At 62.7% G+C, this 12437-nt stretch overlaps 1 long non-coding RNA gene across 1 annotated transcript; it reads right to left on the bottom strand.

The window, feature by feature from the left end:
- Positions 1-8957: 8957 nt before the first annotated feature.
- On the bottom strand, positions 8958-12437 carry LOC122235333. The gene is made up of 3 exons (XR_006213398.1): positions 11817-12437; positions 11096-11678; positions 8958-10588 (listed from the first exon to the last, which is right to left on the bottom strand). It is a non-coding gene; the product is annotated as an uncharacterized LOC122235333 (long non-coding RNA).

The following is a 12437-nucleotide window of genomic DNA, read 5'->3' as shown; positions in this document are numbered from 1 at the left end:
GCCTTGAAATCACAGCAGCCCCTGGCCATCTCCCAGGCTTCTTGCGTCACCATCCCCCTGGATGAGGGACTGGTCATGAGGACCTCTGTCCCAAGGGATCTCGAGGCCACTCGGTGGCCCCGATCAAGGAGAGGCAGACTGGCTGCAGTGTGCTGGTTCCCTGCCCCAGGCGGCCTCGCGGGGAGCTCGGAGCCCCACGCTTAACTCCTGCACTGCCTCCCTGCCATCACTCGCCACGTCCCACACCACAGTCTCCTGCTCTTAAAAAAAACGGGTGCCTCGCTTCAAGTCCTTGTTTTGCCGCCACCTACAAAACACGGTCACCGACGTGCCACTCATAGCCACCCCCCCCCCCCCCCGAAGTCAGCCTTGCCCCTCACATGCAGGGAAGGGTTCTAAACCCAGCCAAGCCTCACCTTGCAGGCCTCCCCTTACTGGCCACTCCAGGCTTGCTGGCCGTGCTGTCTGGAAGCACGTCCGGGAACAGAAGCCCAGAGCAGAGGGCACAGTTCTGATACTGTCTGATAAAAAAAGAACTGCAGCCAGGAAGGGAGGAGAGAACCGGGATGTGGCCAGCTGTGCAGGCGGCAGACACGATCGGCAAAATAGAGTGAGAACAGACACTCCCTGAACTGCAGAAAAGTCGCACTACCTCCTCTGTTCTGGAAACTGGCGGCGGCCCTGCCACCCTAGGTGCCCGGTGGCCAGTCCCGGGCGACACCGCCCTCTCAAGGCAGGCCGCACCACTTCTGCGGGGCATGCTGGCCAGGGTCCCCACAGGACAGCTCCAGAGCTGGGCTGAGCCGAGGAGGAGCCCCTGTCCCTCCCTGGATGCCACATCCTGTCCAGGCAGCTGTGACACACGCAGGGAAGCAAGGGCGAAAGATGCCAGCCTGGGGGTGGGGAACAAGCCCCGGGGGGAAGGCTCCGCACGGAGGCTACAGGACGACCCGGCCCTGCCCAGGCAGGGGGCAGAAGGGAGCAGGACTGGGGCTCCATCCCTGCAGAGGGCTCTGGGGTAGGAAGGGCGCATGGCATCGGGACTCCATCCTACGAGCGGCAAGCGGGCTGGGACCCGGTGCGCTGGCAGAGTCCCGGCAGGACACCCCGGCCGCTAGGTGCTAGGAGGAGACGGGGAGGGGCAGGGCCCGGGCCCGCCACCGGGCTCACACACAGGGTGTGGAGGCCTGGTCACCTGCCCGGAGCCAGCGGGGATGGTGGCCCAGCCCCGCCACACCCGCACCGGCGCCCAGGCCTTGCCTGCCAGGCGGGGCGCCAGGAGCAGAGGAGCGGTCCCCGCCACACGGCGACCGCAGGCTGGCCCCATCTCATCTTCTAAGTGTAGGGACGGGACCGCTGGCCACCCTAGTGGGGAGCAGCACGCCCCCCCGCCCCCCATCCTTGGGGTCCTGTCCGCTCTGAGTCCAGGCAGCGCAGGGCAGGGGGAAGCTGACCAGCCCCACCCCACAGCCAGCCTCCAGCCCGCCCCAGCCACACCTCTGCACCTGGCCCTGCCTGTCGCCCTTCTGCCCCATCGCCCGCCGCCCCCCATCCCCCCAAAAGAGGCTGGAAGGGGACTGGGGTGAGGAAAGGGGGGCACCCGGCCCCTCAGGGTGGGTGGGGCTGCCACTCACCCGAGCCAGCGAGGGAGTCCCAGCACCTCCACAAGGGGAACCTTAGTCCGGGGCCCCTTAGGATTCTGTGGGCCCACCCCAGCGCGTGTGGCCACATCCCGCTCCAGGGCATAGGGCCAAGGTGCTGCAGGGCAGCCCCGACCACGGAACCCCGGCGGAACCAAGGGAAAGAGGATGGGGTGGCCGCTAAGACAGGGCCAGCGAGCACGCAGAGCAGAGCGACAGGTGCCCGCCACAGGCACCTCCCGTGCGCTCAGCGCTCTGCAGCTCTGGACGGTCTCCTCCCGCTCCCGCTCCCGCTCGGGTGGGTGTGGGGGAGTGGGCCCATGGCAAGTGCAGACGGGTCCCCCAGAGGGTGGGGTCTCCTCCTCCGGGGCAGGTGCATCCGGGGGAGGGCCGTCCCGAGCTGGGGCCGCTGTGCTGTGCGGCTCGGAGGTGGGGCTGGCTTCCGCCGCCTCCAGCGCTCCCCACGGGCTCCCCACGGGCCGGGCCGTGTCTCTCAGCAGGTCTCCAGGAGCCCGGCCAGGCCACTGGCGGCGGCGGAGGGGACGGGGCTGAGCAAACCACTGAGCCACGCGTGGGGTGGGGGGTTGCCCTTGAGCCGGCACACCTGCTGAGGACCGACCGGGCACAGACGTCCTCGGGCAGAGACGGTGAGGTGCAGGGATGGGCACCGAAGGTGGGTGGGCAGGTGAGCGGGCGCAGGATCTGGCTGCCGGGGGCTGCGCCCACCCACAGGGCCGGCCACCAGGGGGAGCGCCTGCGCGGCCCCGTGAGGGAAAGGGAAGACTCCGCGCCCCGCTCCCCCCCCACCCCCCCACCCCCCCCCCCCCCCCGCCGCCGCCGCCGCCGCCGCCGCCACCACCGCCACCACCGCCACCACCACCAGGGGCAGGAGGCCTCCGAGGGAAGAGGGAAGGCCGGGCCCTCCTTGCTGTTCCTCCTGCCGGGGCCGAGGGACGGGAAAGCCGTTCAGCTCAGACACACGCCAGGGAGCTGGCGACGACGCCGGTCAGATGGCCCCGGCGTGTGGGGCCACACTGGGCCTGTGGGTCTCCGGGGGGCCGTCTTCAGGACCAAGCCACCCGACACGCTGGCCGGGGGATGTCCCCAGGAGCCACGACCACAGTCCCCGAGGTCAGGCCCAGCAAGCAACGCCCTGGTCTCTGCTGCTGCTCCCGGGACACGGCCCCGCTGCCCCGAGACCCTCTGTCCTCGGGTTCAAAAAGCACACGGCGGCCGCCCCCTTCCCGCCCGCCCCCCGCACGGTGCCACGAGCTGCACCACGGGGCCTGGCCCTGCGCGGCAGCAACGGCCAACGGGAAAGGCCCGGCCCACAGAACCGGCGTGACACACAGAGCTCGTGAGCATGTCAGAGCGTGTCAGAGCGAGCTCATCTCTGAGGCCCAGCCAGGAAGGACGGGGTGGGCACTTCCCCAGGGAAACCAGATGCTGCTGGCCTCCTGTGGCCACAGTGGGAGCTCCTTCCTGGATTGACAGCTGCACCCCGCCCCTCCCCCACCGCAAGCCTGCCACCACCTGGGCCACCAGAGTCCAGCACGGGGCCACCCGGCTACCCGAACCATCACTGAGGAGGGGCCCGCTCCTCTCCACTCCCTGCCCTCACCCGCTTGCCAGCCGCCCGGCGGAGGGCAGGGGGCAGAAGGGAGGGCACGCCTGTGTGTGGAGAGAGGTCACCCCTGCCTGCCTCACGGGGCAGCTGCCCCCGGCCCCGGGGAAGGAGAGGATGCGGGGGCGGGAGCACCGGCGGTCCGGAGCCTCCTGCTCTCAGGCCTGGGCAGGACTCAGCACGCTGGCAACGGTGCTGACCGGCTGCCGTGACGACAGACAGCTGCCCGCCCCTGTGCCGGGACGGCCGCCAGGGCTGCACGCTGCCCTGCAAAGGGCAGAAAGCGCCCCTCTTGGGCTGCGTGGGCCGCCCGGGAACCCGGTCCCATATTCTTCTTCCTGTCTCTGGCTCTTTGTGCGTTTTGTCTGCGAGCCTTTAAAGACGAAGAGCCACCCTCTGCCCATACACATGCGGGCCCTGCCTGCCTTGGTCCCCGGGCCGGAACGTGCCACCCCCCCTTTAGACAAAGGACGTGTTCCCGAGGGGCCCTGTGAGACCAGGACGCCCGCACCCAGGTTCAGGAGCCAGGACGCTCCTCCTGTGTCGTCCCCTCCAGCACTGCTCCGGGTGGACCCGTGTGACCTAGAAGGACACAGCAGAGGGGAGGGAACAAGAACACAGACATGAAGTTGTAAAACGGCTGAGGCTTCAATCTTGGGGCCCCTCTCTTCTCTCTCTCCCCCCCCCCCCGCCCCCTCGCTCTCCGTCTCTTTCTGTCTCTCGTCTGTCACATCGCTGGCTCTGGGAAGCCCTGCCCTGTGCTGCCCTATGGAGGGGCCCCACGGGGGAGGCACCGGGGCCCCGCCACAGCCACGGGAGCCAGCTTGGATGCAGGGCCCGCTCGACAGGCAGACCGGGTGGCTTGGGCCCTAGCTGATGCCTGGACTGCGGCCTGTGAGCCACCTTGAGCCAGAGCCCCCCAACCGAGCCCTCTAGGAGCCTGTCCTCAGACAGTGTGGAGGTCAGAACACAGGGATTAGTGGTGGCAGGGGTACGTCGGGGTAACTCGGTGTGCAGCAATGGGTGAGGAATACAAGGAAGCGGTCCAGCAGGAAAGCGCCACGACCCGGTAGCTGGGGGCAGGGGGAGCAGGGAGGACGAGAGGCAGAGGCTAGTCCGTTTGATCCCACGGCCACAACACGCTCGTGTGCCACGTCGCAGAGCCGCTCGGGTATTTACGTGGAGAAAGCCTCTCTGAGTAAGTCTGGAGCAAAGGAACCCACGAGAAGCCCCGGAAGCCATTAGGAAGAGCCTGGAAAGCCCGATGACACAGAAACTAAACGCGTCTGCCTGGCCTGAACAAACCCAAAACCACAGTCAAGAGACGAGTGACAGTGCAGCGCGGGGAAAGATTAGCAAGACGTGACTCAGGCCTCGTAGCATCAACCTATCGAGGGAGCTTGAAGCGGTCCAGCAGGAAAAGCGCCAAGACCCGGTAGCTAGAGGCAGGGGGCGCGAGCAGGGAGAAGGAGAGGCAGAGGCTACACCCTTCGACCCCACGGCCAGAACCCGCTCGTGCGCCACCCTGCAGAGCTGCTCGTTCTGGAGACAAATGGCGGCCAGTGCCGGGCACCGCATTGCCCCCACCAGCCGGGGACAAGCCACCGCGGAGTCAAACAAACAGCGACCACCAAAGAGACCGGCCCTGGTGGGTGGGTGGCGGTCGTGGCGCCGGGTGCCGAGCAGCTCCGGGCGGCACCGCCGGGGCCCTGGGAGGCCATGTTGCTGGAGAAAGGCAGTGGCTTCCCAGCAGCTAGAGGGCCGACGGCACCCACGGACCAGACGACTGGCAGGGCCGGTCCCGGGCAGACGACCCCCTTGCCCGTCTGCACGCTCCCCCCAGATCCACGTTCTCGGTCTCAGGGCCCAGGGTCCTCCCCCGGCCCCGAGCTCAGGGTGCGGCTCTGTCCTCTGCCTCATCCGAGGGTTCTTTGCATCCCCACTGCCGGGCCCCACTCTGATCTCCGCCCCTCTCTCTCCTACGTGTCCGGACCTATCCGCTCCGGTCTGGGACTTGCCGGGCGCCTGTACAAACCCGACAGACACCTTCTCCCCGCCCGGGCTGTGGACGGTGCCCTCCAGACAAACCGGGGCAGGAAACGCTGACTGCCCCTCGTTGGGAAGTCCCCGAATCCTCGAGGGCTAGCAGCCTCCTGGCGTTTCCCAGGCCCGTGGGGACCCGGCCAAGGGGCCATGCCCAGGTAGGGAGGGCACGGGGCACGCACACACCTAGGAGTGAGTCTCAGGTCTCCGCAGCAGTGCTCCTCACAGAGGGGGTCCCAGACCCAGACCCGTGGTGGTGGCAGCAGCGTCAGCCCGGAGCTTGTTAGAGTCACAAGTTCTCAGGCCCCACCGCAGATCTGCAAGATCAGAGACCCCGGGGTGGAGTCCGGCGTCGCGAGGTTGAACAAGCCCTCCAGGTGTTCCCACGCGGCCGTCCAGCGTGAGAACCACGGGGACGGATGGTTCCTGATGGCACCCACTTGTAGAGAAGCCACGAGCTTTCTCTGCCTCTGCGGGGCCGCCCTTGCTTGTGACCTCCCCAGGTGACAGGCAGGGACAACCACAGGTGGTCCTGGAGAGCAGGGTGACTCGGGCAGGCCTCTCTCCCAGGGGGGCCACACCTGTCAAGTGGCGTGGGAAAGACTTTGTTACCTTCCTGCCGTCCTCACCTGCAGGAGCCTGGAGAGCTCCCCTGGCCAACACCACACTGGCGGGTACGGGCACCAGCTCTGCCCACCTTTTCCCGGGTACCGGGTACTAGGCCTGTGTGTGTGTGGAGGTGGGATCCATGCTTTACAGAGAACTGTCCCAGACGCACGCAGGGCCGCTGGAACACACAGCGCGCCGGGCAAGGAAGGGGCGGAGGGGGGGGGGGGAGAGTGGGGCGGGGGTGCCGCGATCCGGTCCCCGGGAGGCTGGATGCGCCCCGGACCGCACAGCAAGGCCGCTCTCCGAGGCCAGGGCGGGGAGGGGCTGCAGACGCGGTGACCATGCCCTTGGTCATCCCGGTGGGGCCGCCGCCCCCTTCTCCCCTCACTAGGCCCCGGGGGGCCCCGATACACTGGCCCTGGCCGTCTAGAGGGCCAGACACCGTCAGGTCGGCCTCGCCCCGGCGGAACGCACAGGTCCCCAGGCCTCGGGGAACGGAGACTCTGGCAGGGGCCAGGACCCGGAGAGGCGGGGAGCGGAGCCCAGGGACGGAGGGCGGTGTCCAGAAGGCCGGGGCGTCGTCCGCGCACGCCGCGCCCACCCTCACCGCCCCGGCACCGGTCTCCTCCTGTCCCTCAGCGCGCCACAGGAAGCCCCGCCCCACAGGTCGCGGGGCACCGCCTTCCTGCCCACCCCTTCCGGCTAGCTCCGCCAATGCCCCAGCTCGGCTCAGGACGGGGCCGCTCCCAGGCCGCCCGCGGAAGCCCCGGCCCCGCGGCCTGACGGACGTGTCCCCTGCCCAATCAAAACAAGCCGGTCTCCTGCGCGCCCCTCTGGGCTCGGCTCCCGCGCGCTCCTTTCTAGCGGTCGGGCCCGGTGGGCCGCGCGACGCCTAGACGTCCCGGCGGGACGAGCGGGACGTCTGCGTGCAGAGTCGCGCAAGTCGTCGTGTCCGTCCACGCCAAGCCCTGCTTGTGTGCTTTCGGCTGGAACTTGGATCTTGAAGTAACGGACCTCACGGGGAGTTCCGGAGAAGCGCCAGGGCGCCTCCCGCAGTTCCCTGGGACCGGCAGGGTGCACATCTAGTGCAATCGCACACCCGGCTTTGGCATTGCTGCCGTCCGAGAGCTGCTCCGTGTGTGCCGCACCCGCGTGTGCGGCCGCGCGTAGCTCTGCACTTTCGCCACGCGTGTAGATTCGGGCGACTCCCACGGGCATCCGCGTCCAGTTGGTTCCCTCCCAAGGACCCCTCCTGTTAACCTTTCGTAACCACAGCCTCCTCCCCTCTGCTCCCTCCCACCCCGCGACCACCAGTGTTGTGTGCTCGCTCGTGTACAAGTTGGTCATTTGAGCACTTCGGTAAATGGAACCATGCGGTATGCAGTAGGTCTCAGTGACGCGGGGTGGGCTTTTTTCCCTTCACTCTCATAATGCCCTTGAGATCCATCCAGATGGTTGCGTGTATCCATAGTCAGTTCTTCCTTCGTATTGCTAGCTACGGTCCTTGGTGTGGATCGACCGCTTGCTTCAAACATTCACCCGCTGAAGGACACGCTGCTCGTCCCCAGTCCTAGGCTGCTGCAGATACCCCCGCTATGGACATTCACGTACATGTTTTCGCGTGATCCTAAGCTTCTGTTTCTTTGGCCTAAATGCCCAAGAGTGCAATTGCTGGGTCCTATGGACATGGATGTTTAGCTTTAAATATTTCATTTAATTTTAGGGTATTTATTTAAGTAATCTCTATACCGAACGTGGGGCTCCAACCCACCACCCCAAGATCAAGGGTTGCACGCTCTTCCCACCGAGCCAGCCAGGCGCCCCTGGATGTTTAGCTTTAGGAGAAAGTGCCCACTTGCGGTCCACCCTGGCTGTTATCATTTTCCATTAGCACCCTGCACAGTTTTAGAGCGCATCATTGAACATTTTTACAAAGCAACATTATATTAAGCAAGATTGTTAACAATTTTGTCTCTCTCTTCTACATATAGTCTTCTAATGCAATCACCAACATAGTCATTTACAGAGTTTTACAAAGCATATACCCTGGGGCGGGGGCGGGGGTGGGGGCGGGGGGGGGGGCGGGCAGGGAAAAACAAAAATGAATAAAAATAAAAAGCATACATCCTATATATTTAATTGTGATTTTCTCTTACTTACTTAGCAATAGGTCTTTGAAAACCTTCCATGTCACTAAACAAATGTCTAGCTCATCTCTCTTCTGGCTGCGTGGTATCTGATGCATGTACTGTATGTATGTACTATATGCAGCTACTATAATTTACATAATGAATCCCCAACTGGATGGTACGTTTACCTTTCCTCTTCTCTCTGCCATTGGCATTAGCACCGCAAGTACCAACTGTGAACGTGTGTCAGCCTCCCTCTAGGATAATTACCTCTAAGTGAAATTGACAGGTCAAAACCTATGGGCGTCTGAAATGTCAATAGATACTAAGAGATGGCCTTCCCGACGGAAAGACCCCACTGGTGGTACACTAGGGCTGTTAGTTCTTTGTCACCTATGTTGCAAATATTTTGCCCCCAGTATGTCTTTTGTCTTCAAGGACAAGGCTTGCCGGTTTGGGCAGTCAAGAAGGTATACATTTTTTTTTTTAAGTTTTTATTTTACTTTTATTTTCAATTACTTATTTTCTTTGAAAAATTTTAACGCGATTTATTTCTGAGAGACAGAGACAGAGAACAAGCAGGGGAGGGGCGGAGAGAGAGAGGGAGACACACAATCTGAAGCAGGCTCCAGGCTCGGAGCTGTCAGCCCGGAGCCCCACACGGGTCGAACCCACGAATCGTGAGTGAGATGGTGACCTGAGCCGAAGTCGGACGCTCCACCGACTGAGCCACCCAGGCACCCCAATTTTTAATTATTTTCCATGTTTGTTTATTTTTGAGAGAGAGGGAGAACGCGAGTGGGGGAGGGGCAGAGAGAGGGAGTCAAGAGGATCCAAACCGGACTCTATGCTGACAGCACAGAGCCCCATGTGGGGCTAGAACTCACAAACCGTGAGATCATGACCTGAACCCAAGTCGGAGGCTTACCCGAATGAGCCACCCAGGCGCCCCTAAAGTTTTTGTTTTTAAGTCATCCCTACACCCCACCCTGGGGCTCCAACTTCACACCCTGAGGTCAGGAGTCACATGCTCTACAGACTGAGCCAGCCAGGCGCCCCAAAGTTACACATTTTGATACCACCAAGGGTATTAAACTGTCAATTGGCGATTTCTGGGTTGCGTATCGTGGGCACGAAGGCCTCCTCCCACGTGTGATGACAGTAAGGAGACTCGGGGTGGCATTGGTGAGCCTGTTGCCAAGTCCTCGGTGACCCGGGCTGGTAGGTTGACCCGCTGGGCCAATGGCTGTGGCCCTGGGCGCCGGTCACATGATGCAGTGCTGCCTAGGCTGGGGGCTGGGGGCGGTGCCACTCTGACAGCCAGCCTCTGCCCTCCAGGGATGCCAGTCCAGCGAATACGGAATGAGAAACACGCATAGGTTGCGCGCGGGTAAGCAAGAGAAATCCCGGGGAAGAGGACGCAGAGCAAATGCAAAGTCAGGGGTGGGTGAGCAGGGATGCGCTAGGGCCGTGGGGAGGAGCTCCCGGGGTAGGGAGGAGCTCCCGGGGTGGGGAGGAGCTCCCGGGGTGGGGTTCCCAGGTGCCAGGAGCAAATGGCTTTCAGAAGGTCAGAGGGCAGAACCGAGACCCCACCTAAAACCCGTGTTGGTGAAGGGTGACCCCCGCGGCACAAAGGCAGGATGGTGCTATCAGGAGAAGTGGGTCTGAGGGAGCGGGGACCAACGCCCCCCTGACTCCAGTCCTAGCAGCTGCGAACAGGGAGGGGCTGCCTTCCCCCCACCCCTAGCTGCAGGCTGAGAGAGGAACCGCTCCCCGCTCCCCCTGCATCGTCGTGGTACTGCTGGGCTCCGGGCCGGCCGAGCACATCCACCCTCCCTGGAAGGGTAGCTCACCCCAGGCTTCCGGCCCAGGACCCCCAGAGGCCCAGCGGGACACGTGTCAGCAACCTCGACTTGAAGACACGGCCCACCTTGGTGGAGAACCGGCAGGCCTGTCGAAGACAGGACTGGCCCTGTGGACCTTCCCAGGGTGCAACTCTCAGAGGCCAGAGGACATCATTTGCGGTCATGGCCTTGCGTGCTTGCGGTGTGCCTCGGCTCCTCCCATCCCGCAGCCCTAGCAGCCTGTTCGCGGCGTGATCCCCATTCACGGCTTCTTCCGCACCACTAGCTGGCAAGTGGCCCAGGCGGGGTGTGGATCAAGGACGTCGGGCTCAAGCCAGATCCCCTTCTGTGGGGCTGTGCTCTACGGCGCGGTTCGCTCCCTCACTTGGAGGTCCCCGGGGAACGTGTGGCACACTCAGCATGTCCTGGAGGCTTGAGAGGTGAGCCCAGGTGGCCATCCCCCACGGAAGCCTCCTCGGGCCAGCACACAGCAAAGGGGGCAGGGTGAGAAAGAGAGCCGCCTTCCCCTCTTGTGCTTAACCGGGGCAGGGCGGGGGGGGGGGGGGACGGGACTTCAAAACCCAGACTGGCATTACCTTTGATTTCTCAGGAGATCAGAGAGTGGCGCTCGTGGATATCTACGCGTTGTTTGCGTTATTGTGAGAGAAAGCTACTCCACCTCCCCAAGTCTTCAATGGCCTGTGAGACACAACAAAATAAAAACACAGAAGAGGGAATCGAACAGATAAGAATAATTTTAAAAGCCCAGGCACGGGGCACCTGGGCGGCTCAATCACTAGAGCACGCAACTCTGTGTCTCGGGGTTGCGAGTTCCAGCCCCGCGTTGGGCACACAGAGGTTCCTTAAAAGAAAAAAAAAAAGCACCCAGGCAATTTTGAAAAAGAACTGTCGAAGTCGGGCGCCTGGGTGGCTAAGTCTGTTAAGTGTCTGACTTTGGCTCAGGTCATGATCTCTCGGTTCGTGAGTTTGAGCCCCACGTCGGGCTTTGTGCTGATGGCTCAGAGCCTGGAGCATAGATTCTGTGTCTCCCTCTCTCTCTGCCCCTCCCCTGCTCATGCTCTTTCTCGGTCTCTCTAAAATAGACATGAAAAAGCGTAGGAGTCACAAAACATAGCCTTTGGAATAAAATCCGTCAACAGACGGATGAAACCACAAACAGATGCCACTGAAGAAAGAATTACTGACCTGGAAGATGGTCCTCAGAAATCATCTCCTGCCCCATATCCCCTCGTGGTGGATAAGGTTGCTTCCGCCTTCCCTGAGAAATTGTGGCAGCCCCTCCTCAGAGATCCAGGCTCTGCCTCTTCCAGGCCCCTCATCCTGGCGTCTAGGTGTCTGCTCAGCCCGACCTCTTCCCCGCTTCCCCTCGCCTTAGGGACGGCAGCTTTCTGCCATACGATCTGTTTCTTCGGCCCTCCGGGCCCTGAGCCACCAAATGCTCGTATTCGATTTCGTCTGCTGAGAAACCGTGTCTATTTCTCGTCTCCTTCTCCTGCCCGACTGCTACAGAGTCGGACCTGGGAGTGCTCTCAGAAGAGGGGCCCGCCAAGTGGGGATGTGGGGATGGGTGTGGTCGCGCCCTTGGGCCCCAGGGCAGGGCTCGGGCTCCCTGCCAATGGGAACTGGGCGCGTACGTAGCACCCGTGCTCTGCGGGGACCTCTTCCTTCATCAGGCTGTCACCTGCAGTGAACCGGGATGAAGGGCCACCTGCGGGAAGCCCTGAGGAGCCGGCGTGGCTGCTGTACTGTCACGGCGGTAAGGACGGCTCTGAAGACCGTGGTGTGGTGATCCCGGAGCGCGCAGAGAAAACAATGGCAACTTTAGTTCCTCACCTCTCAGCTCCAGTCACAGCACGACACGCACAGAACTCCCCCGACAGCCCTAAAAATTCCCTTCCTTCCGTACCTGCAAGGGTTCCTCGTGGTGAAAATTAAACACAAGTTTATCGGTGCGGGTTACAGAATCCCAAAGTCCACTGAATTCCCAGCCTCTCTCTGTTCCTCGTGTGAAAGGTATGGCCGTGGTTGGAGGAGTGTGGCCCGGAAACCTGGAACTGGGACGTCTGCTCGGCCTCAGTCGAAGCTGAGAGTCGGGATGTCATCAGCCCCTCTGAGCCCCAGCAGGCTGTGGGAGGACAGGCATACACTGAGGGGGAGGGCAGAGTTCCTGTCCACCCGCAGTTCCCCTTGTGGGCTCTGGGCTTCCTATTTTGATCGTTCTGTGACTCTGCTGTTTGTCGCCCTCCCCAATAGGGAATGATTTGGCATCATTTTAGGATTCCAAAGTTCCAGGCCACTGCTTTTCTGCTCCCAATCACGACTGGCATGGTAGCGCAGGAAGGAGATGGAAGTAACCTGTCTTATGCTCCGGGGGCAAGCAAGGCCACAGCTGGACTGCCATGGCTGTGGGTGGGCTGCTCTGGGCAGAGAACTCCTCTCCCAGACCCGCTTGCTTCAGAGGTGTGAGTGTGACGAGGCACGCTGTTTCCAATCATTTTCCTTCCGCTTTGGTAGCGCAGGAGGGCCT

Source organism: Panthera tigris, chromosome X, assembly GCF_018350195.1.
Source record: "Panthera tigris isolate Pti1 chromosome X, P.tigris_Pti1_mat1.1, whole genome shotgun sequence".
In the NCBI taxonomy this organism is placed as follows: Eukaryota; Metazoa; Chordata; class Mammalia; order Carnivora; family Felidae; genus Panthera; species Panthera tigris.
The sequence above is the reverse complement of the archived record's forward strand: the minus strand, read 5'-3'. Positions and strand labels throughout refer to the sequence as shown.